The sequence below is a fragment of the Diceros bicornis genome, chromosome X (assembly GCF_020826845.1).
Source record: "Diceros bicornis minor isolate mBicDic1 chromosome X, mDicBic1.mat.cur, whole genome shotgun sequence".
Classification (NCBI taxonomy): Eukaryota; Metazoa; Chordata; class Mammalia; order Perissodactyla; family Rhinocerotidae; genus Diceros; species Diceros bicornis.
Window position 1 is genome coordinate 41,075,092 of NC_080781.1, and position 24,803 is coordinate 41,099,894.

The 24,803-nt window shown below is 40.8% G+C and overlaps 1 pseudogene; it reads left to right on the plus strand.

Moving 5' to 3' along the window:
- Window positions 1-12,679: 12,679 nt before the first annotated feature.
- LOC131400919 (ATP synthase F(0) complex subunit B1, mitochondrial-like) lies at window positions 12,680-13,522 on the plus strand (annotated as a pseudogene).
- The last annotated feature ends 11,281 nt before the right edge of the window (window positions 13,523-24,803 follow it).

Consider the following 24,803-nt stretch of genomic DNA (forward strand, 5'->3'; position numbering starts at 1 on the left):
ATTCAAGTCCATTGTTGGATACTTGTCTTGCAAAAATTTTCTCCCGGTCTACAGCTCATCTTTTCAGTCTCTTAGTGGAGCCTCTCCCAGGGCAAACATTTTTAGTTTTGATGAAGCCCAATTAGTTACTTTTCCCTTTTAGGGATTGTGCTTTTCATGTCATATCTAAGGACTCTTGAGCCAGCCCCGGTGGCCTAGTGGTTAAGTTCAGCATGCTCCACTTTGGTGGCCTGGGTTTGGTTCCCAGGTGCTGAACCACACTACCCGTCTGTCAGTAGCCATGCTGTGGCACTGGCTCACATAGAAGAACTAGAAGGACTTGTGACTAGAATATACAACTATGTACTGGGGCTTTGGGGAGGGAAAAAAAAAGAGAGGAAGATTGGCAACAGATGTTAGCTCAGGGTGAATCTTTCCCAGTGGGGAAAAAAAAAAAAGAACTCTTCATTTAGCCTGATGTCTTGAAGATTTTCTCTTGTTTTCTTTTAAAAATTTTAAAGTTTTACGTTTTACATTGAAGTCTGTGATCCATTTCGAGTTAATTTTGTGTAAGGTGTGAGATTTGGTCCAGGCTCACATTTTTTTCCCATTGACATCCTCTTGCTCTAGCACCATTTGTTGAGGAAGCTGTCCTTCCATTGAATTGCTCTTGCTCCCTTGACAAATATCAGTTGGGCTATTTGTGTGGGTCTATGTCTCAGTTCTCTGTTCTGTTCCATTGTTTGATGTGTTTATCCCTCTGCCAATGCCACACTCTCTTGATTCCTGTAGCTGTAGAATAAGCCTTAACATCAGATAGAGTGGTTCCTCTTGCTTTTTTCTTTTTTTCAAAATTGTTTGAGCTACTTTAGTCTTTGCTTTTCCATATCAATTTTAGAAAAAGTTTATCAATATCTATGAAAAACTTGGTTGGTATTTTCATAGTAATTACATTAACCTTATAGATCAGTTTGGGGAGAATTGACATTTTTACCATGTTGAGTCTTCCAATCCATACCATGATATATCTCTCCATTTATTTAGATCTCCTCTGATTTCCTTCATCACCATTTTGTAATTTTTAGCATACAGACCCTGTACATGTTTTGTTAACTGTATACCTAAGTATTTCATTTTCTTTGGAGCAATTGTATATGGTATTGTGTTTTTACCTTTGATAAGTATAGTTAGTATATAGAAACGCTATTGTTATTTTGTGTGTGTTTCAATAAAATTCTATTTACAAAAAGAGACAATGGTCCATATTTGGTCACAGGCCATAGTTTGCTGGCCTCTACTCTAAGAGAACACAAAAATAACTTAAAGAAGATATATTTAGAGTTTCTTCTGTAAGACAGATTTCCATTGTTACTAAATAAACAACAAAAGAAACAATCGTCTTTTCCATTAAAAAAAAGTCTAATGTATAATTCTCATTAGTAATATTACGGTTACTTTTAGGCCACAAAGACTTAGGTGAATGCATGTCTCCATGGCTAAGCCACATAAATTCTTTTTTAAATAATTTTATTTATTTATTTTCCCCCCAAAGCCCCAGTAGATAGTTGTATGTCATAGTTGCACATCCTTCTAGTTGCTGTATGTGGGACGCGGCCTCAGCATGGCCGGAGAAGCGGTGTGTCGGTGCGCGCCCGGGATCCGAACCTGGGCCGCCAGCAGCGGAGCACGCGCACTTAACCGCTAAGCCACGGGGCCGGCCCTAGCAACAAGTTGTTTTAGTTTTACTTTATCTAAGAATGTCTTTATTTCCCTTTCCCTGAAGGATAATTTTGCCCAATATAGAATTCCCAATTGACAGTTCTTTTCTTTCAGTACTTGAAAAATGTTGTGTTGCTTCCTTTTAATCTCCATGGTTTCAGATGGGAAATCCACTGTTATTCTAATCAGTGTTCCCCTATACATAATATGTTACTTTCCTCTAGCTGCTTTCAAGGTTTTTTCTTTGTTTTTAGTTTTCATAAGTTTAATTATGATGTATTGGCATGGATTTCTTTTGTTTTATTCTACTGGGGTTTTCTCAGCTTCTTTAATCTGTATGTTTGTCTTTTGCCAAATTTGATCCATTATTTCTTCAAATACTTTTTCATCACCACTCTCTTTCTCCTCTGCTTCTGGTAGTCCAATGATATGAATCTTAGCTCTCTGTTATTGTCATATAGGTCCCTGAGACTCTGTTCATCTTTTTTTTTTTTTTTTGGTGTATTTTCTCTCTATTCTTCAGATTGGGTAATTTCTTTCTTTTTTATTTTCCCAGAAGAAGATTTTCCCTGAGCTAACATCTGTTGCCACTTTTCCTCTATTTTGTACGAGGACTGCTGCCACAGCATGGCCACTGATAGATGAGTGGTGTAGGTCCGTGCCTGGGAACTGAACCCAGGCCGCTGGAGTGGAGTGTGCCGAACTTAACCACTAGGGCACCAGGGCTGGCCCCAGATTGGGTAATTTCTATTGTGCTATCTTCAAGATCACTTCTCCTCTGTCATATTCATTCTGCCATTGATTCTTTTGCATGAGTTTTAAATTTCATTTATATTTTTCAGTTCTATCATATCCATTTGATTCTTTTTTTATATCTTATATTTGATGAGAATTTCTATTTCTTCATTTGTTTCAAGTTTGTTTGTAATTCCTTGTTGAATCATTTTTGTGATAACTACTTTAAAATCCTTGTCAAATAATTCCAACATCTGATTAATCTTGCTATTGGCTTCTGTTGATTGTTTACATTGTGATTTTTTTGGTTTTTGGTATGACTTCTGATTTTTTATTGTATCCCAGACATTTTGTCTATTATGTTAGGAGACTCAGGATCCTATTTAAATCTTCTGTTTTAGCAGTCAGTCATCCTGCTTAGGTTTAGCATGCAGGTCCAGACCTTTTGGGGTTGTGATTCCAACGGCGATTTAGTTTTCAGAGACCTTGAAATGTCATTCTGGTCTGCTTCATTTGCCTGGTGCCACTGGAGTACCATCTCGGTCTTTGCTGGTGCTGGGGGTGGATGTTGCTTCCCTGGTCCTTGTCTGGTGCCTGTGGGTGTGAGATGGAAGATGCAGGATTGGGAGGTAGGAGCACTTTTTTCAGTTTCTCGGTGCCTCCTGCTCCATCTGTGCTGATGCTGCCCTGAGGGGAGCAGGGCCCTTCCCTGCGTCTGCATGCTCCATGCAAAGTTTTAAACAATTTTTTTTTTGGTGGTTGCACTGCTGCAACTGGCTCAGGGTGCCCCATCAGACTTTAACTTAGCTGATCTGTCTGTGAATCAGGTCCAGTTTCCTCAGGAATCTTTTTTTTTTTTTGGTGAGCAAGATTGACCCTGAGCTAACATCTGTTGCCAATCTTCCTCTTTTTGCTGAGGAAGAGTATCACTGAGCTACCATCCTTGCCCATCTTCCTCTATTTTGTATGTGGGACGCTGCCAGAGCATGGCTTGATGAGCGGTGCATAGGTCTGTGCCCGAGATTTGAACCTGTGAACCCTGGGCCACTGAAGAGGAGCGCATGAACTTAACCACTACGCCACTGGGCCGGCCCCTCCTCCGGAATCTTGATGTACCAAGGCAAGCGCCATGTGCAAAACCACAGGGGGAACTGTGGCCTAGTGGTAACTTGTTTTTGCCACAGGCTCCAGTCTGCATACTTGTCGGTCACTGACACTTGTAGTTCAAAAGGCTCCCTAGGCCTGACTGGCCTAAGTGGGATGGCAATCTGTTGGATTTTTTTAAAGCGCTTCCATCTCTATTAGGTTTTTGTTTAATACAATGATCAGCCACCCCTCCCCCATCTTGTGCTATTTTAGTGACACCACATGGCTCAGCTGGGAAAGCCAGGTGGGCTCCTGATTGTGTCTTATCCCACCACTACTGTTTTAATTGTGGCATTTCTCTGGTGGAAATATCCCATACAATTGGAAGAAGTATTACGCATACTTGAAACCTCTATTATTCCAGTAATTTTAGCAGCATGTCTTACAGCCACTTGGGTGTATGTCCATCGAGTAAAACATGACACAATTTGAACAAATATCACCTGTGGTGAGGCACCACTGATAACCTGAAAGAGTGTCACAGGTCAGATGTCAATCTATTAGGAGCAGGTGGGGCCAGTGTAATGGGGACTCTCTAATCACGAGACTTTGCCAGAAGTTACAAGTCTGGCATGCAGTGGTGGTTTCTGTATCAGAAACAGAATCCTCTACTTCGTAAGAGTCAGTAGGCTTTTATGCTTGGCTTCCAGAGGGATTGAGCATTGTAAATCCACCCACGTAGATCCAAGAAACTTGACTTGGCAAGCAGGACTCTGGATTCTGTTGGGGTTGATCAGCTACCCCTGCTGGGGAAGGTAAGATGACACCACAGTCTGGGCTGCTGAGACAAAGGCTTTTGACTTGCCAACCAACAGGACATTATCTATATAGCAAAAGCTTTGGATAGCAGAGGGTAGAAGTATTTGCACTAAATCTTGACTTACCCACTGGTGACAAATTTTGTGTAGGGGGAGTTTTGCCCATGAGTGCTTTTCACATGTGGCAGTGCTCTGAAAAGAAAAAGAGCATTCACTGCCAGATTCCGGGGAGGAGGAGAGGGTTTCTCCTCACATCCCCTAATTTGGCCTTTATGGCCCCTATGTCTTTTCTCCAAAAAGGCATTGTGACTTTCCTGGTCCTATGTTGGGTGCCAGTTTGTCAAGTGGCCGAAGCAGTAGTGCAGTTAACTTGGCTTGTCACATTTCCATAGATTCAGCTGGTAAGGAGACAATGAACCATAAGGATTTATTATTTACACAGACAGTAAAAACAAGGTCAGTATTGTGTCACTCTCCACATGCCTAGTCCCACAGGATGACACTGAACCAGAGGGGCCAGATCAGGGAAAACACACGTGGCGGCTCACTCTGTCACTGAGAACCCTCCTCTCAGCTACAGCCCAGCAGTTTTATAGACTCATACAGAAGCCTGCAGCTGTACCCTAAGGGAGGGCATCAAAGCAGAAAGTCCCATGCTTTACCTAAACCAGCAGGCAGATGAGAAAACACTTGATGGGAGCCTCCAGCAAGATAGCAAGGCTTCTGGGAGCTGGGTTGGCGGATGAGAAATGGCCTGTGACAGATTCTCATAAGATTGCCATTTTCTTTTTTTTTTTTTTATAATCTTATTTATTTTTCCCCCAAAGCCCCAGTAGATACTTGTATGTCATAGTTACACATCCTTCTAGTTTCTGTATGTGGGACGCAGCCTCAGCATGGCCGGAGAAGCGGTGCGTCGGTGCGCGCCCAGGATCTGAACCCGGGCCGCCAGCAGCGGAGCGCGCGCACTTAACCGCTAAGCCACGGGGCCGGCCCAGATTGCCATTTTCCAGGGGATGATCACAGGGTGTTCTGCCAGGACTCCGGTGACTGCGATCAAGCCTTGACTATGTGACCCATGTGAAGAAAAGCAAAGTGGCCAGGGCACCACGTTGGGGCCCTTGGCCTACAATTTATACATGAACACGCAGGCCTTGTAGCTTAGAATCTTAATTAGCATTTTATAGGAAATGACAATCTAGGCTTGAGTGACTAGTGAATGGAAAATTTTAAGTGGTAGTACCATTAGCTCTAAACTTATTAAATCAGGTTAATACTTTGTTAAAAATATTAGAACATGAAAATAAATGTTTTCTTATTCATGTGCCATTATTATGACATTGGAATTCTCCTAATAAAAATGTAGAAGCAAATAGGTAAAATCAGAATTAAAAGCTAAATAAGGGCCACATTTCACTCCAGTATTATGATAAGAAGATAGGTGTAAGGCAAAGTCTTCTTGCTTTTGGATAGAATAATCTTACACATTTAAATTGAAAGGTTCTTTGCATTCTGACATTTATCCTTTGTATAGCTGCTATGTATTCTTAGTCATTTTTTGTAAACCCTCAAGTGGTGTAAATAAAACAGCTTTCGGTTGCCAGAGACTTATAGCTAAATCAATAATGCTATCCAAACATCTAAACTTCTTGTAACACATGGTTACCTGTTTTTTTTCCTCTATATTTTTCTATGCAGGGTAAATTCAGACTCTTCTCCTCAGGTTTTAAATTAAACTGGATTAAAAAAAAAAAAACTTTGTACTGCTGGTGATATTTTCATGAAGTGACATTTTCTAATAAGGATACATTAAAAAGCAGAGGGAAGGTAAAAGAAAAAAGGAAGAAGAAAAAAGATATTTCATTTGTTTATATTTTGGGGAGGAACACGCTAATTTTTTTTTTTTTTTTGGTGAGGCGATCAGCCCTGTGCTAACATCTGCCAATCCTCCTCTTTTTTTGCTGAGGAAGACTGGCCCTGGGCTAACATCCGTGCCTATCTTCCTCCACTTTATATGGGAGGCTGCCACAGCATGGCTTGCCAAGTGGTGTGTCGGTGCACGCCCAGGATCCGAACGGCTCCGGGCCGCTGCAGCGGAGCGCGCGCACTTAACCGCTTGCGCCACCGGGCCGGCCCCATGAAACATGCTAATTTTTTAAGACTTTACTATTCCTGAAAAATGTTAGGGTAACTAATCTCTGAGAATCTTAAGCTTTGTAATTTCCAATAATTGAAATCACCGTGGAAAAAGTTACAAGATTCAGGAAGGAAAATCATACTTCTTTATTGAAATTTTCATTCCCAGCTCACAGAGTTTCCTGTAAAAATTCTTATCCAATGCTGGAGACCTTTCTAGAGATAACATCATACTTGGTATGCATTCATTATAGATATTTTTCTTTTGGCTGTAAAAGGCTGTTAATATATCCTTCCAAAACATTTTTTTAAATAACACTCTGCACACGGAATGGAGTTATGAGAATTATATAAAGAAACAGTAACAATACTTTGTTTAACTTAAGTTTAAACTTGATGTATAAAACTATGGGGGATACAGTGGTATATGTCAAATATATTTCAATTAAAAAGAACTATGGGGATACAGTGTTATGTGTCAAATATATTTCAATTAAAAAAACTATAGGGGAAATGGTGAGAGGCGATTAGGAGTGGGCACTTGTTTGAGGTCTGGCCCACTTTGGAGAACAGGGGGTGCATTGTCCTCCACCAGCTGTAGGCCCTGACACCCCCCAGCCTTGGCTCTCACTGATGCCCCTGGAGAAGCTGGAATCCTCCTAGCATTGAACTCTGAGCTCTTCCTCCTGCAGCCCAGGGAAGATGGTTGCTCAAAGCCCTTTCCATTGGTGTCAGCCAGGATACTCTTTGTGTTTGGAGGACCATCAGATATGCAGACTACGATGCTTGGGATCAAAGTAGTCAAATATTTGAGTAAGATATGATTTCAGCCAAATAGTGTTTCAGAGAACCATGTACATGAAAGTTTCAACTGGGAGGGCAGGGAAATCATATCCTTTATATGCATTTGAATGCATGTAATGCATGTTAATTGATGCATGTGAATCTCTTACGACATAAAGCCCAAAATAGAAGCAGGGTTCCCACTCCTGAGACCTGCCTTAGGTACAGGAGTCTAGTTTTAAGGATATTGAACACTATTACTAAGGAAAGCCTGTAATGAAAAACCGAGCCCATCTAAACTTGCAGAATCAGAGTGATTTGGATAGGGTCAATTGTTACTTCCAGCTTTTACAATAACACAATGTTGTTAAAGTGTCATCTCTAGCCATGATTTCCTCTGATGTTTCGGAAAGAGTTGCTTATTGCCAATAATTAGAGAAATGTAATAAATGCCTTTACAAATAAATTCACAAATACATTTAACGATGCCAAGTGTTGGTGAGAATGTGGAGCAATGGGAACTCGAGTACACTGCTGGTGAGAGTATGAACTGGTCCAGCGACCCTGGAAAACTGTGGCATTATCTACTACATTTTAACGTACGCATACCCCATGACCCAGCTATCATATACCCAGCAGGAATGCATTCACACATGCACCAAAAGTCATGTAGATGAATGTTTACATCGATGTTCTTTGTAAAAGTAAGAACCTGGAAACAATGAAAATGTCTATCAACAATAAAATGGATCAATTGTGGTATTTCCACACAATGAAATACTAGACAGCAACTAAAAGAATAAACTACACGTATATGCAACGACATGGATGAATCTCATGACATGATGTTGAGTGAAAGAAGCCAGACACCAAACAGTACCTCCTGTGTGATTCCAATTATGGAAGTACAAGAACAAACAAAACAAACGTATGGTGTAACAAGTTGGCATAGTGGTTACTTTGAGGAGGTGGGAGGTATTGCTTGGGAGGGCACAAAGCGGGTGCCTGGGGTGCTGGTAATGTTCTATTTCTTGACCTGGGCATTGTTAACATGAGTGTGTGTTCCTTTTGGAATAATCTAGTCAGCTCTACACTTAGGATTTGTGCATTTCTCTGATAAAAGCTTCAATAAAAGGTTTTAAAAATTAATTGAAAGAATAAAATACTAGGAGGAAAAATGTCATGGAAAAATATGCTTTATCATAGATAATCTAACCAGACACAAGCTCTGACTAGTCCTTCTAGGTGTCCTTTCGAATGCTTTCTTTTCCTTTTGCCTTTAGCCTTTGTCCTCAGCCATCATTTCTTCTCACTCCACATGCTCTTTGTTGATCTCACCGTTCTCGTGCCTTCAGTTGCCATGTTAATGCACACTGCTCCCCTGTTGCTATTCCATAATTGTTTCTCCTAAGCTCAAAACAAGCATTTCAGAAAGGGTTCTTTGGAACATGAGTACCCCAGGACTCTATGGGAAGAAAAACAGGTCCATAGCCAAATAGTTTTGAAAAATGCCCTTACATTTGGAAATTCACAATGTTAATTAGCATTCCATTAGCATATTAAAGGATCCGTACCTGTTTACCTTTGTGTAACCAAATCTTTCCCCTAATTTCTTTTACTCGGAGTCCCCCTCACCCCACCTTTGTTTTCCTTTAATGTTTGCTAATGCCCTAGACAACTAGCATTTTTTGACAACTACTTTGGGAAATGCTGCTCTTAACCCCATTATCTAACTATCTGATGGATGTCTCTATCAAGATGTCACGTACATACATCAAACTCATCTTGCTCAAAACAGATCTCATACTATTCCTATAACCTTCAGTTCCTATATGTATCAGTCATCAAATCCCAGAGATTCTATTCTTCAAATCTCTCTCAACTCCCCAACCCTTACTATTTTTACTTCAGGACATTTTTACATTTTTTCTCCTGGACTATTGCAGTAGTATCCTAAATGTCTCTCTTTTCTCATTCTTTCTCTTCCCTTAAAGCCACACCCCACAGTGCCACCAGACCTATTGTGTAAAAATATACAGTGATTATATTATTCCCACTAGTTAAAACTAAGGATTATTTCTCCATTTGCCTCAATGAAAAGCTTGAATTCCTTAGCAGGGCCTCAGGGTGCTCTGTGATGGCCTCTTGCCCAGCTCTAAGCCTCTCGTGCCTACTTTCTCTTCCCCTGCACCATGTACAGAATGCAGAAGGCAGCAAATCACTTCCACCCTCCACTCCCTCTGCCTAGAATTTCTTTATCATCTGTGTAGATTAGTAGAGCCAGACCTGGGTTCAAATTCCAACTTTACATCTGACTAGCTATGTGACCTTGCACAAGGTACTTTAGCACTACGGGCCAGATTTTCCTCAACTGTAAATTGGGGATCATCACAGGCTCAGTGCTTAGCAAAAAAAAAAATCTATACTTCATATATTTTTTAAAAATAGAGCTGTGACAACTTCATATTTTAACACTCAAGTTTTTAGTAATAATTTTGAAGGATCTTTATTCAAGTTTACACAGAAAGCCAGTATCATTTTACCTTGAATAGTTGCTATCTTTTTTCCCCAGCTATATTGAGATGTAAGTGACATACATTGTGTAAGTTTAAGATGTACAGTGTGTTGATTTGATACATTTCTATACTGCAAAATGGTTACCACCATAGCATTAGCTGCCACCTCCATCCCACCACATAATTACCATTTCTTGTTTGTGGTGAGAACATTTAAGGTCTACTCTCTAGGAAACATTCAAGTATATGATACAGTAGCATTGGCTAGAATCGCCATGCTGTACCTTAGATCCCCAGAACTTGTTCATCTTATAACTGGAAGTTTGTACCCTTTGACCAATATCTCCCCATTTCCCCCAACCCTATTCCCTGGTAACCACAACTCTACTCTCTATTTCTCCGGGTTCAACTTTTTTAGATTCTACATATAAGTGAGATCATACAGTATTTGTCTTTCTCTATAAGACCCAATGTTGTGTATAGAGCCTTTATTCTGACTTTGAATCTAGCATTCAACCAGAAGTTACACACCTCAAGCCAGGCTCCCCCGTAACACTGCTGGAGAGAATCAGCAGCCCTAATCCCACGGAGCTTCACACTTTGCAAGGAGGCCCAGGCCTTACAGGGGCCTCTGAATGTGATGAGGCCTGCAGAGGTGTGTTGTGTGTGTGTGTGCCTGCTGTCTGATTCCCTGTCACCTTCTGACATTCTTCCCTTCCAGTCTACCCTCTCTCCCCACTCACTGCCCTCAAGCTATGCTGGCCTCCTTGCCACGTGGTCCTAGTGCCCAGGGGCACCCAGTAATTTCCCACCTCAAGCCTTTGTGTTTGCCTTTCCTTCTTCTTGGTATACTCTTCCTCCAGTTGCCCACGTGGCTTGCTGCTCCCTCATGCTCTGCTCAAAGGTCACCTTTGCTGAGAGGCCTTCCTTGACCTCCTTCCCCACTAAAATATAAGCTTTTTGTGGGCAGAGATTTTTGTCTGTTCTTTTTCAGTATTGCACCACCAGTGCCTAGCACACAATAAATAAATAAATAAAGTATTTGAGGAGGGCATGGAATTTGTCTTCTCTGGGCATTAGCAGAATCTCGAGTGGTTTGGGATGGGTCACTAGCCTGGAGTTAATTTCTTGCTGCTGAAGATGAAGTCAAGTCCTCCCCCACTGTGCCCCCAGTGGGGGTCCACAGTCTTATGGATGAAAAATATCAGTGGGCAAGTGTCAAGGACTCCAAAATCACAATCCCCACCTCCCCAGAGTCACGTTCCTGCCTCAAGATGTTTGTGAAGGTCCTGGGTGGTGGTGGTGAATGCTGGCCATTCACGCAGAGGCCCACCCATTCTTTCCTAGATGGGCTCTTTCCTAGATGGGCAGTGAGAGGTGCGTGGTCATGTCTAAGAGCTAGAATTCGTGTCCCCCAGGACCTAGTGTGTGAAGCACAGCCAGAACAGGTTGGTGAGGTCATGGACCCGCTGGTCATACAGGAGCAAGGAGGGATACTTAGGAGGCTACAGAGGAGGGAGGAGGAGGGAAGGACAGTATCTGAAGGTGAAGGGGGCAGTCTGAGGGAGACAGCCTAAGGGTATTCTTGTCCCGATTCCTATGTCCCTTGTATTGTTTTCCCTTTTCCCTCAGCTGGCCCTCAGCTGCCTTCCCCACACCCAACTCTATCCTCCAGGTTCTGTGTCTCTCCCTTCAGTGTGCACGATCTGTCTGGGCAGGCTGAGAAGGAGACCACTACCCGCCTCTCCACACCGCGTTCCACAGGGTCTTCCTGAGTCTGACACACGGACACAAGGACAGGGGACTTGGGCTTGGAGCCCTCAGAAGCCTTGAGACAAGGCCACTGAGCAGTGAGGGGCCAGCGCGAGGGGGTCAGAGTACACTCTTCTGCGTCATGCCGTCCTGCTCTCTACCTCAGAATGGAGCCAGCTGGCCACACGGAGGCTCGGACAGGGTCGGGAGTGCCATGAGACTAATTTTTACCACTCAAGGCAAGGGTGGGTCTGAGAGTGGAGTCAGGTGGGAGAGTCCTCTTGGTGTGTGGGCGGACGCCTAGTCAGTCGAGGCGCGCAAGCTTAGGCTTGGCGATGAGTTTGGGGGCTGACATTGCACCTACACCCGGGATTTACGGCCTTGTTTGGAATAAAGTAGCTTAAGTCCCCAGGCTGGAATTTAGCTATAGCCAAACTCCTAGCAACAAGCCAGCCCCTTAGCTACAGCGAGGGCACTGGCAATGCAGGCCTGGCACCTCCCCTTGGAAAGTTTGGCAAGTCGCACTGAGGCCTGGAGATGACGCTCAGAGATGGAACGCTCTGCAGAGAATGGGTGTCATGAAGCCTGGGGCTCAAACCCAGGCCTGGCAGAGTAGGGTGAGGAAGATCCGATTTAAGCACAGAGCTTTTGGGGGAGGGGGATTCACTCACATTTGGAGTGGGCGTGGCTAAAAGGAACCGCCTATCTGGAGGGCTGGCATGTCGTCCAAGATCGCTGCACCCAAGAAGAGGCCACAGTGGGGGTGCCGTCAGCTTGCCTGAGGTTTAGGGACGAAGGATGTTGAACGGTGAATAGCAGGGCAAGGGAGACTGCTATGTTGGTTTAAAGCACCTGTCTACAACCTTCAATTCTCAGTGAGCCCTCTAGAAGATTGTCAGCTTCCTAGATGGAGCCTTGGGGGATTAGGATTGTTGTGCTAGGTTTAAGAACATGGTTCATTTAATAAAATCTCAATGTCAGACCATACTTTTAGAGGGAAGAGCATTTCTACCAATATGGGAAACCGAGAAGGTACAAATTTAGAGATATACTTATTTGACTATATTAAAACGTCAGTATTTGGTAAGGCGAAAAATTACAATGAAAAAAATCAACAAGGGAAAGTTAGATTGAAAATAAAATGTCTTGACTGGGACGCTTGGACCCACGCCTTGACCCTCGCTGACCATGCTGTCTCGGGTGGTACTTTCTGCTGCCGCCACAGCGACCCCCTCTCTGAAGAACGCGGCCGTCCTCGGTACAGGGATGTTGCAGGCAACGAGGATCTTTCACACAAGGCAGCCAAGACTTGCCCCTGTACCACCTCTTCCTGAATATGGAGGAAAAGTTCGTTTGGGGCTGATCCTTGAGGAATTCTTCCAGTTCCTTTATCCTAAAACTGGTGTAACAGGACCCTGTGTGCTTGGAACTGGGCTTATCTTGTATTTTCTATCCAAAGAAATATATGTGATTACTCCAGAGACCATCACTGCCATATCAACAATAGGATTTCTTGTCTATGTAGTTAAAAAATATGGTGCTTCTATTGGAGAATTTGCTGATGAACTCAATGAGCAAAAAATTGCCCAACTAGAAGAGGTGAAACAGGCTTCCATCAAACAGATCCAGGATGCGATTGATTGATCTGGAGAAGTCACAGCAGGTACTGGTTCAAAAACACCACTACCTTTTTGATGTCCAGAGGAATAACATTGCTATGGCCTTGGAGCTTACTTACCGGGAACGGCTGCATAGAGTATACAAGGAGGTAAAGAATCGCCTGGACTATCAAATCTCTGTGCAGAATATGATGCGTCGAAAGGAACAAGAGCACATGGTAAACTGGGTGGAGAAGCACGTGGTACAGAGCCTCTCTGCACAGCAGGAAAAGGAGACAATTGCCAAGTGCATTTCAGATCTAAAGCTGCTCGCAGAGAAGGCCCAGGCACAGCCAGCTCTGTAAATGCCTCTATCCCAGTTGAGACAGCTAGAAACAGTTGACTGACTAAATGGAACCTGGTCTATGTGACAGAATATTTCTGTATTGCTGTTTACTAAGTTACAGCTTACCTTTCCTAAAAACGAAGAGTTTGAGTTTCATATAGTGAGAGAAATAAAATAATCTGTTGGCCAGTGGGGCGGGGGAAGAAAATAAAGTGTCTTAAACACATATGCCTTATAAATGTTTAATGCCTGTGATAAGCCTACAAATGAATTGCAGAAAGACACTGTCGGGAGAGAGGGAGAATCTCCCTCTGCCCTTTCCCTTAAGGTTCTTCTGGCTGGCCAAATAATTAACAAGACAGGTTAGCAGGAGAAAATAATACCAAGTTTAATAACATGCATACGTGGGAGAAACTCAGAAATGAGCAACTCGTCCCTCTGTCTAAGCTGCTTGCTTAAGTATTGCAGCTAAAGGCGAGGAACGTGTTGGGGGCGGGTAGTGGTCTGGGACTTCAGAAGGCAGGAGGACAATTCTTTTCAGGGTCATCTATAGATAATGTGGTCAGAGAGAGACAGAGTTTTTGATAAAAGGGGCTTGGTGCCTTTCCTATTGTAACCTCTATCCTACATTATCTTTACAGCCATCATGATAATAACTCCTTCCTGAAACAGATCTTTTGTTTTAAATTCTTTAGGCAGTTTGGGAGGGGAAACTCAAATATTCTTCCTGAGTTCTCTGAGTCCTTATTGTCTTCAGCTCAAAATAATCCGCATACCAGAGTCGTGCCTCCTGGGGTAGCCTGCCCTGAGCACCATCAACACAGATCCCATTAGGAAAGTGTGAAAAGCATATGGGTAGTCAGTTCATACCAGAGTCCATCTAAATAATAATACAGTCCCTTCTCAGCACTTGACATGTGTCAATTTGTTTAGTTTTCAAAATAACAGTATCAGATAAGTTGCTATTATTGTCCCCACTTTACAGGAGAGGAAACTGAGGCTCACTTGTTATGCCACACACTTTCTCTATGAAAATGAGGGCAAAATAATGTAACACTAACATATTACCTCAGCAAAAACTGGGAAGAATGATAACAGCCTCTGGTGGATGAATGGGGGTGCAGGGCTCGGACATTTGCTGGAAGAGATAGGAATTTAAACACCAATTTACAAAGTCAAAAACACAGCTTTCAACTCAACAATCCCTGGAATATATGCAAGGATGTTTGTTGCAGGATGAGTAAATTTTGGAAGATCCATACCATGGAATGTTTTGCAGCCTTTAAAAGGAATGAGTTAGAGCTATACCGGTTGACTTGAAGAAAATTTCAAGATGTGAGTGAGAAAAGCAACCTGCAGAGAAGGGTATACAATGTGAGCTCATCTTCATAAAAGAAGCAAAAACAAACAAGCAAACAACAACCAAAAACAGTTCTGAGTTTTACCGGCTGGGTGTCCTTGAGAAATTTACTTAGCTTCTCTGTTTATCAACACATTATGGGGATAATAACAGTATGTGTTTTTGTGAGGTATAGCATGTATGTGAGGTCTTGGTGCTTGCTTTGTAGTGAATGTTCAATAAATGTCAGAAATATATTAAAGAAAGGGATGAAAGGACACACTCTGGCATGCAGGAACTGGTTACAAAGGGGAAGAAGGAAAGATTAAAAAAAGAGCATTAAGGGGCCGGCCTGGTGGCGCGGTGGTTAAGGTCACATGTTCCACTTTGTTGGCCCGGGATTCACCGGTTCGGATACTGGGCACGGACCTACTCACCGCTCATCAAGCCATGCTGAGGCAGCATCCCACATAGAAGAACTAGAAGGACCTACAACTAGGATATACAACTATGTACTGGGGGCTTTGGGGAGAAAAAAGAAAAAAGAGGAAGATTGGCAACAGATGTTAGCACAGGGCCAATCTTCCTCAAAAAAAAAAAAGAAAAAAAAAAGAGCATTAAAATAAGCAGGAGTGAAAAAAATCAGCAAAATATTATAAATATGATCCAGTTTGATAGAATTATGTGTGTGTGTATAGTGTTTATTGTATAGTGGTGGGATTTCAGTTAATTAATAATTTTTTCCCTTATGTATTTGAATTTCTTAGCGTGAGCATTAATCTTTTCATTTGTTTTATTGTAAAATCTACTATACCTACAGAAGACCATATAAGACACTTATGAACAATATAAAGAAGGAAAATAAAGTGAACAACCACGTACTCACCACCCAGGTTAAAAAATCAGGGAATTGCCAGGGTCTTAGAAGCTCCACTCCCGTGTGTCTCGGAGCTCATCATTCTCCCAGAGGTAACATAGGGAGGTGTATTTCAGCCTCAGTAGCTACTGCCAATTTGTTCTCCCAACTCGGTGTGCCGTTTTGTATCTCCTCCAGCAAGTATGAGGGATCCAGTTGCTCCACATTCTCACCAAAACCTGACATTGTCTGTCTTTTTAATTTTAGCCATTCTGGTGGGTGTGTGGTGGTATCTCATTGTGGTTTAATTTTGTATTTCTCTCATGACTAAGGATGTTGAACACCTTTTCAAAGGTTTATTGACAGTTTGGAAATCCTCTTTTGTGAAGTAACTGGTGAGGACTTTTTACCAACTTTTCTATTCGGTTCTCTTTTTCTTATTGATTTGTAGTTCTTTATATATCCTTGATATGAGCCTTTTGTCTGTCTGTTTATCCATCTATCTATTCATATCTACGTTTTAATATAGTCTCCCAGTTGTGACTTGCCTTTGCACTCTTTTTTATTGAAGTATAATTTATATATAATATTATATTAGTTTCACGTATACAATATAGTTATTTGATTATTATACATTATGAAATGATCACCACAATATGTCTAGTTACCATCTGTCACCACACGAAGTTATTACAACGTTATTGACTATATTCCCTATGCTGTACATTACATCCCCATGACATTTATTTTATGACTGGAAGTTTGTGCCTCTTAATCCCCTTCACCTATTTTGCCCATCCCCCTGCCCTCTGATGACCACCAGTTTGTTCTCTGTATCTATGAGTCTGTTTCTGCTGTGTCTTATTTGTTCGTTTGTTTTGTTTTTTAGATTCCACATATAAGTGAAATCATATGGTATTTGTCTTTCTTTGTCTGACTTATTTCACTTAGCATAATGCCCTCTAGGTCCGTCGATGTTGCAAATGGCAAGATTTCATTCTTTTTTACGGCTAATATTCCATTGTGTGTGTGTGTATATATATATATATATATATATATATATATATACACCACATCTTCATTATCCATTCATCTATCAATGGACATTTAGATTGCTTCCATATCTTGGCTATTGTAAATAATGCTACAATGAAGATAGGGGTGCATATATCTTTTCAAATTAGTGTTTTTGTTTTCTTTGGATAAATACCCAGAAGTGGAATTGCTGGGTCATATGGTAGTTCTATTTTTAATTTTTTGAGGAAACTCCATACTTCTTTCCTTTGTGGCTGCACCAATTTACGTTCCCACCAGCAGTGTACAGGGGTTCCCTTTTCTCCACATCCTCGCCAACACTTGTCTTTTGTCTTTTTGGTAATAGCCATTCTGACAGGTGTGAGGCCTTTGCAACTGTTTAAATAGTGTCTTTTGATGCAAGAAAGTTCTTAATTTAATTTAGTCGAACTTATCAATATTTCCTTTTAAGGTTAATTTGTGTGTGTGTGTTGTTTCAGAAATCTTCATCTATACCAAAGTCATGGAGACATTCTCTTGCGTTATCTTCTTTTTTTTTAAATTTTTATTTATTTATTTTTTCCCCCAAAGCCCCAGTAGATAGTTGTATGTCATAGTTGCACAGCCTTCTAGTTGCTGTATGTGGGACGCAGCCTCAGCATGGCCGGAGAAGCAGTGCGTCAGTGCGCGCCCAGGATCCGAACCCGGGCCGCCAGCAGGGGAACGTGTGCACTTAACCGCTAAGCCACGGGGCGGCCCCATTGCGTTATCTTCTAAAAATATTTTATTGGCCTTTCATAGTTAGGTCTGTAAGCCACCTGAAATTGATTATTGTGTTTGATGAGAAGTGAAGGTCCAATTGAATATTATTCCATGTGCATATTTTAGTGAAGTCTATTTTCCATGCAGTGTGAAGCCTTTGGTGTCGCTTGTGCAGCCTTGGGCATGCACACAGTCACCTGGCATAGCAGTGTTTTTACCAGGACTCTCAGATTCTTTCCCTGATCTCTCTGTTAAACTGTCTTCATCATTTGGTATTACTCCTAGCCCGTTAGGCTCCACTAATTACCAACTGATTGCTCTATTGTTTTCGGCAATGCCCTGGGGCACAAATTGCTCAGCAGCCTGATCCAATTAAGCTTAGGCAGGAACAGTTTTTGACACCAATCTTTTGGGGCTTTTTCCTGATCCCAGGAGGGCTCTTCTTAGCTCTCTTTCCCTGGTTCTCTCTGGCCATTGGTTTAGCTTGTTGCTCTTAATTAAGAGGAGCTGTGTAGTAGAGAATTGAACTTTGCTCAAAGACAGGTCTGGCCTTTGCCCTTGGCTCCTGGGAGGTAGTCTCTAAGCCCTTGGCATGTCATGCCTTGTAACAGTGTCTTTGTGTAACTGGTATGATTTAGGGTGGGGGCTTTGGGTCATGCGATATCCATATCAGCTTAAACTCTGGAAAGGCTAGAGACCAAAGTCAGCCATGTAGGTGGCCAATCACGACCAAGCCCCACTAAAAACTCTGGACAACAAGGCTCAGGCCAGCTTCCTTGGTTGGCAACACTTTGTGTGTATTATCACATGTTGTTGCTGGGAAAAGTAGTGCTGGGAGAGGACAACTGAAGGCTCTGTACTTGGAACTTTCCTGGGCTCTGCCCTATGTGTCTCTTCCTTTGGCTGATTTTAATCTGTATCTTTTCACTGTAATAAGCCTTCATTGTGAGTATAACAGCTTTCAGGGAGTTCTGTGAGTCCTTGTCATGAATTATTGTGCATGAGAGTGGTCTTGGGCACCCGTGAACTCTGTGGTTGGTGTCAGAAGTGAAGGCAGGGCCGGCCCCGTGGCTTAGCGGTTAAGTGCGTGCGCTCCGCTGCTGGCGGCCCGGGTTCGGATCCCTCGCGCGCACCGACACACCGCTTCTCCGGCCATGCTGAGGCCGCGTCCCACATGCAGCAACTGGAAGGACGTGCAGCTGTGACATGCAACTATCTGCTGGGGCTTTGGGGGGAAAATAAATAAATAAATAAATAAAAAGGAAACACAAGAGGTGGTCCAGCCACCCCATTGCTTATAAAAAAAAAAAAAAAAAAAGAAGTGAAGGCAGTCTTGTGGACTATTCCCTAACTTCACAGGAACTGTTATTTTCAGGAGCATCCTTAGGCCTGAACTTCCCCACACTTTATTTCAAATAAAGTCAGTTCACTAGGGGAGAGCTTTGGAGCTCTCTTCTTATGGGCTGCCTCTCCCCCTGGGCAAAGTCTCTAAACCACTAATCTGGGTGCTGAGTGTGGTAGCCTCTGGTCTTCTTGGCTTGCCTCTCCTGGCTTAGAACCTCTGACCTATGAATAGGGACAAAAGCAGTGGGGGGCCCCAGTATTCTTGGCCTGCCACACTTGGAGTAGAGCCTCTGTCCTACATAGGGAGTGGGCAGAGGAAGGGAGCCCGTGACCTCTTGGCTGTACTTACCAGAAATTTAGCCTTTTCAACTTGGAGTTGGAGGGAATGAGAAAGGCTGGCGACCCCCCCTTTCTGGTGAAGGGAGGGAGCCCTGTTTTCTTGGCCATACCTGCCCAGAGTGGAGCTTCCACCTAGCTGAGCTGGGGAGGGGCAGAGGAGGAGGATGGATCTTGGCTTGAATGCCACAGACTGTCACTGTTTTTACCCAGTTTTATTAGGTTTTCTTGAATAAATAGTTCTTGATTTTCTGTATGCCCTTAGGACAATTTCCAGAGACTTTAACTGGTTGCTTCCTTTAAAAAATAATTTTTACTTGCTTTGTTAGTTTTGTTGGGGAGTGGGTTCATGGAGCATCTCATCCTACCATCCTGAAAGTTGAACTCTCCACCATATAGGTATTTAATTGACCCAGCTCAATTGTTTAGTAGACGAACAGAACAGAATGGAAAGTCCAGAAACAGACACACACACACACACACACATATATGTACGTGTATATCTCCACCTGATTTATGACAAAGGTTACAGTACAGTGCAACGGGAAAAGGATAGTCTTTTTTTAGATTTTCTTATTGAGATACAATTGACATACAACATTATGTTAGTTTCAGGTATACACTGTAGTGATTCGATATTTGTATATATTGCAAAATGATCACCACAATGAGTCTAGTTAACAACCATCACCACACATAGTTACAGAATTTCTTTTTCTTATAATGAGAACTTTTAAGATCTACTCTCTTAGCAACTTTCAAATATGCAATACAGTATTATTAACTATAATTAATATTCTGTTGTATGCATATACCACATTTTCTAAATACATTTATCTGTTGACGGACACTCAGGTTGTTTCCGTGTCTTGGCTATTGTGAATAATGCTATGGAAGTTCCTCAAGAAATTAAAAATAGAACTATCATATAATCCAGCAATCCCACTTCTGAGTATATATCTGAAGGAAATGTAAACAGAATCTCAAAGACATATCTGTACCCGCATGTTCATTGAAGCATTATTCATACTAGTGAAGTCATGATTCCTCTTTTTCAGGGTTTTCCTGGATACTCTCGCTTCTATATTCTTTCATATTAACTTTATAATCAACTTGTCTAGCTCCAGAAAAACATATGATAGTATTTTAATTGGGATCATCTTAAATTTAAAATTAACCTAAAGACAATGAAATCTTTATGATGTTACTCATTCTTTCCATTTGTTCAAGTCTACTTGTGTGTTTTTCAAGAGTGTTTTGTAATTTTCCTGTTAAACATATGCCTACGATTTTATTTTGTTTTGTTTTATTGCTGTTGTATATGGAGTTTTCACTTCCATTATATCTTCTAACTAGTTTCATCTCTATACATGAAGGTTACTGTGTTTTGTATGTTAATTTTTTATTCTACTGCTTTACTAAGTTCTCTTTTCATAGGAGTAATATTTTTCCATTGATTCTTTGTGTTTTTTCCAGATATGATTATATAATCGTATCATCTGCACATAGATTTAGTTTTATCCCTTCCTTTCCACTTCTTATGCCTCTGATTGTTTTTTCTTATCTAATTGTACCAGCTAATTCCCTTAACAAAAATATTAAATAGAGGAGATAGTGGTCCTGACCTGCTAGCCTTTAGACTGGATACACACATACGTGCACACATATACACTTATATACATGTACATAGGTATATTATCATTTTGTGGCAGAACCTACCAGTTCTTATTTTATTAAATGATTTTGTCATGAACAAGAGTTGGATTTTATCAAATGCACATACATGGGTGATCATATAATATTTTTCTCCTTAGATCTATTAAAATCATTTATTATTTCATTGAGTTTCCTAATTCAAAAAATCTTGCATTCCTGGAAGAAACTTTGGTATGTATGTATGTAAAAATGCGCGCACACACACACACACACACACACACACACTGTTTTTTAAATGCACTCTTGCATTCTGGTGCCAATATTTTACTTAAGGTTTTGTGAAGAGAATACTACAATAAACCTTCATATGTCCATCATCTAGATTTAACAATTATTAAAGCGTTAGGCAAAGTTTTCCAGACTGAGCACTGGGGTAATGTGAGACCCAGAGAAGAAAAGTAACTTGCCTAAGGTTGTACAGTTGGCCACTAGAGGCATGGCTTCACTTCGAACCCTGGCAATCTAGCTCCAAAATCTTAATTATATGAGATTGCCTCCATACAAATATGGAGAAATGTTTACATTATTTAAATTTCAATGATGGATACATATATGCCTTAGGTTATTGTCTGTACTTTTTCCACAAGGTTGTACTAGTTAATACTTCTAAGAACACAAACATCTTAAACTTTTGGACAAAGCAACGTGCAGGGTATGGCTATATAACATACACAGTTTTATTTCATATTCATAGTATTATTTTTCAACCATGGGAGGGTTTTTTTCCTGAACCATTTGAAAATAAGTTGCAGACACCAAACCCCTTCAACTCTAAATTCTTCAGCATGCCTCTCCTACAAGTATGTTCCCCTACATTACCGTGATACCTTCAACACGCCTAAAAGAATGAACAATAATTCCCTATTATCATCTAATATCCAGTCCATATTTAATTTTCCATAGTTATTTCATACATCCTTTGTAACTTAAGAAAAACATGATTTAGTCAGGTTCAGGCATTTCATTTGGTTATAGTTCTTAAGTCTCTCTTAATCTAAAACAGTGTGTTCATCTTAAAGAAGCTGACTCCTAGACCTCTTGCCCTCTTGCCATAAACTGGACTCCTCCTCTGGACCATTACATAGGAGAGTGGGAGACCCCCAGAAGAGTGTTGGGCCCTGTTATTGAATCAAGGCCTCAGGATCAGTTTCCACACAATTTACATACGTCAGCAATGGCAGGTTAAGATAAGGATGATGTGGTATTTATTTTAATGTTTAAAACATGAACAGGGTTAACAATGAAATGTTGCCCACTTCTAGAACAAACTCTATTGGTACCCTCTCTATATTACTAATCAAGGTTTCCAGTGCTATTTCTCCTCATTCTTCTTTTACTTCTTTCATTGTAGTGTAACATACATACAGTAAAGTTCACAAATCTTAGGTGTACAGCTCAATTATTATTTTTGTACATTTACACTTGTGTAGCTACCACCAAGATCACGATAGAAAACATTTCCAGGACGTCAAAAGCCTCCCTCATGCTTCTTCCCAGTCAATGTCCATCCCCAATCATAACTACTATCTGACCTCTATTACCACAGATTCACTTTGCCTGTCTGGGCACTTCATGTATATCAAATCTCATAGTATATAGTCTTTTGTGTTTGGCTCGGCACAACGTTTGTGAGATTCACCTATGTTGTGTGTAGCACTAGTTCATCCTTTTTGTCACTGCATGGTATTCCATTGGGTTAATATACTGTGACTTATTTATCCATTGTCCTGTTGATGGGAAATTCTGGTTGGTTCCAGTTTTTGGCTATTACAAATAGTATTTCTGTGAACAATCTAGTACATGTCTTTTGGCGAATACATGTACCCATTTCTGTAATGTATATAACTAGGAGTAGAATTGCTGGGTCAAAGGGTAGGCACATACTCAGCTTTCCAAACAGGTTGTACTAATTTAAAATCTCACAGGCAGTGTACGAGAGTCCTGGTTGTTCCTCATTCTTGCCAATACTTGGTACTATCAGTCCTTTTAACTTTAACCATTCTGGTGAGTGGGCATCTTGACCTATCATTTTTTATATGTTATCTATGTAATATTTATATCTATTATCTATTAACTTCCTGCCATGATATAATTATGCCTATGTAATATCATTTATTACTCTGTATATTTGAACTCAGTTGGTTTTTGCATAGAGAAGCCCTGGAAGGACAAATAAAAAATAACAAAGATGGTTATTTGCAGGGGGCTGGACTGGATGAGGTGGATGGGAACAGGAGGAGGAAGAATATTTGCCCATGTTTACTTTTCATAATGTTTTAATTTTTGAACCATGTGCATGTATTATCTATTCAAAACAAAAAGAAAAAGAAAAAAATGAAAAAAATATTGCAGATCCAAGTCTTATGCAAAAGTGATATGTGGTAAAAATCCATAGCTAACTAAGTCTAAACCAGCTGTTTCAGGGGGCCGGCCCCGTGGCTTAGCGGTTAAGAGCGCGCGCTCCGCTGCTGGCGGCCCGGGTTCGGATCCCGGGCGCGCACCAAAGCACCGCTTCTCCAGCCATGCTGAGGCTGCGTCCCACGTACAGCAACTAGAAGGATGTGCAACTATCACATACAACTGTCTACTGGGGCTTTGGGGGAAAAATAAATAAATAAAATTAAAAAAATAAATAAATAAACCAGCTGTTTCAGTAAGTATAAAATTAAAAATCCACATGATAAGAAAGCATATCATTGTTTAGTTGGCAGCATATTTTCTTTCTTATTGAGACATAAAATAATGGGGCATCTTACAAATATTTTAGATTTTCAGAAATATAGGACATACAATTTCTATTATATTTTATATTTCATAACGTTAATAATAATAGTTCATGCACGAGCTTCATTACTTTGCTGATCTGATCAATCAATTTTCTAATATTAAAAAAAAATCCTTGGGCCGGCCCTGTGGCTTAGCGGTTAAGTGCGTGTGCTCCGCTGCTGGTGGCCCAGGTTCGGATCCCGGGTGCGCACGGACGCACCTCTTCTCTGGCCATGCTGAGGCCGCATCCCAGATACAGCAGCTAGAAGGATGTGCAGCTATGACATACAACTATCTACTGGGGCTTTGGGGGAAAAATAAATAAAATAAAAATTAAAAAAAAATCCTTGTACTCAGAATGAACAATATGATTATTAATATGAGTGTTTGGCATAAAATTTTCCATTAAAAGTTTAACATGAATTGCAGCTTGGCAATTATTTTATAGATAAATATATGTAGATATACACATATAGATAGTTAAAGCAAATAAGTAATTATGTCAATGTTGTGAGGAACCAAGATTTTCAGACTAAAAAAAGATATATATATATGATATACATATATCATATACATGTATATCATATATGATGTATATCATATACATATATATGTATATATATCATATATATATGATATATAAATACAAAATCAAAGAAGTTAAGTAAAACCCCTGTAATCTTACATTTGAATGGAAAATAATGATATAAATTTATGAAGTATTTTTCTCCTTCTCAAATACATATATTTCCTTGCTTTGTCCACTAAAAAATCCTGGAAACAATGACCAATCTGGTAGCAACAAGAGCCACAAGTAGCCCTAGCACCCAGATTATGGTCTTTAAATATCATTTCACAGTAATAGGAGCCAGATCTCCTTGGAGAAAGGTCACGTTCTAAGTCTGTGACAGGGAAAGATTTAGATGAGCCTGGAATATCCCATCATCCCAGAAAGTAAAGAAGCTGTCCAAGACTACTGGGGACACGTCAATAGGACACAGGAGCCAAACTTAAGGGTTTCCACTGGCTAAAGATAGGGCAATTTTAGCATGAATAAGAATACTAACTATAATGACCTAAAACACAGCAAAATGTTAAAACTCGTGAGTTCATAATAATCCTGGGAAAAAAACTTAATTGGTTACATTTGGACCAATAAAAGGAAAGAAGAATATTTATACGCTAACTTTCCTGTATGAAAT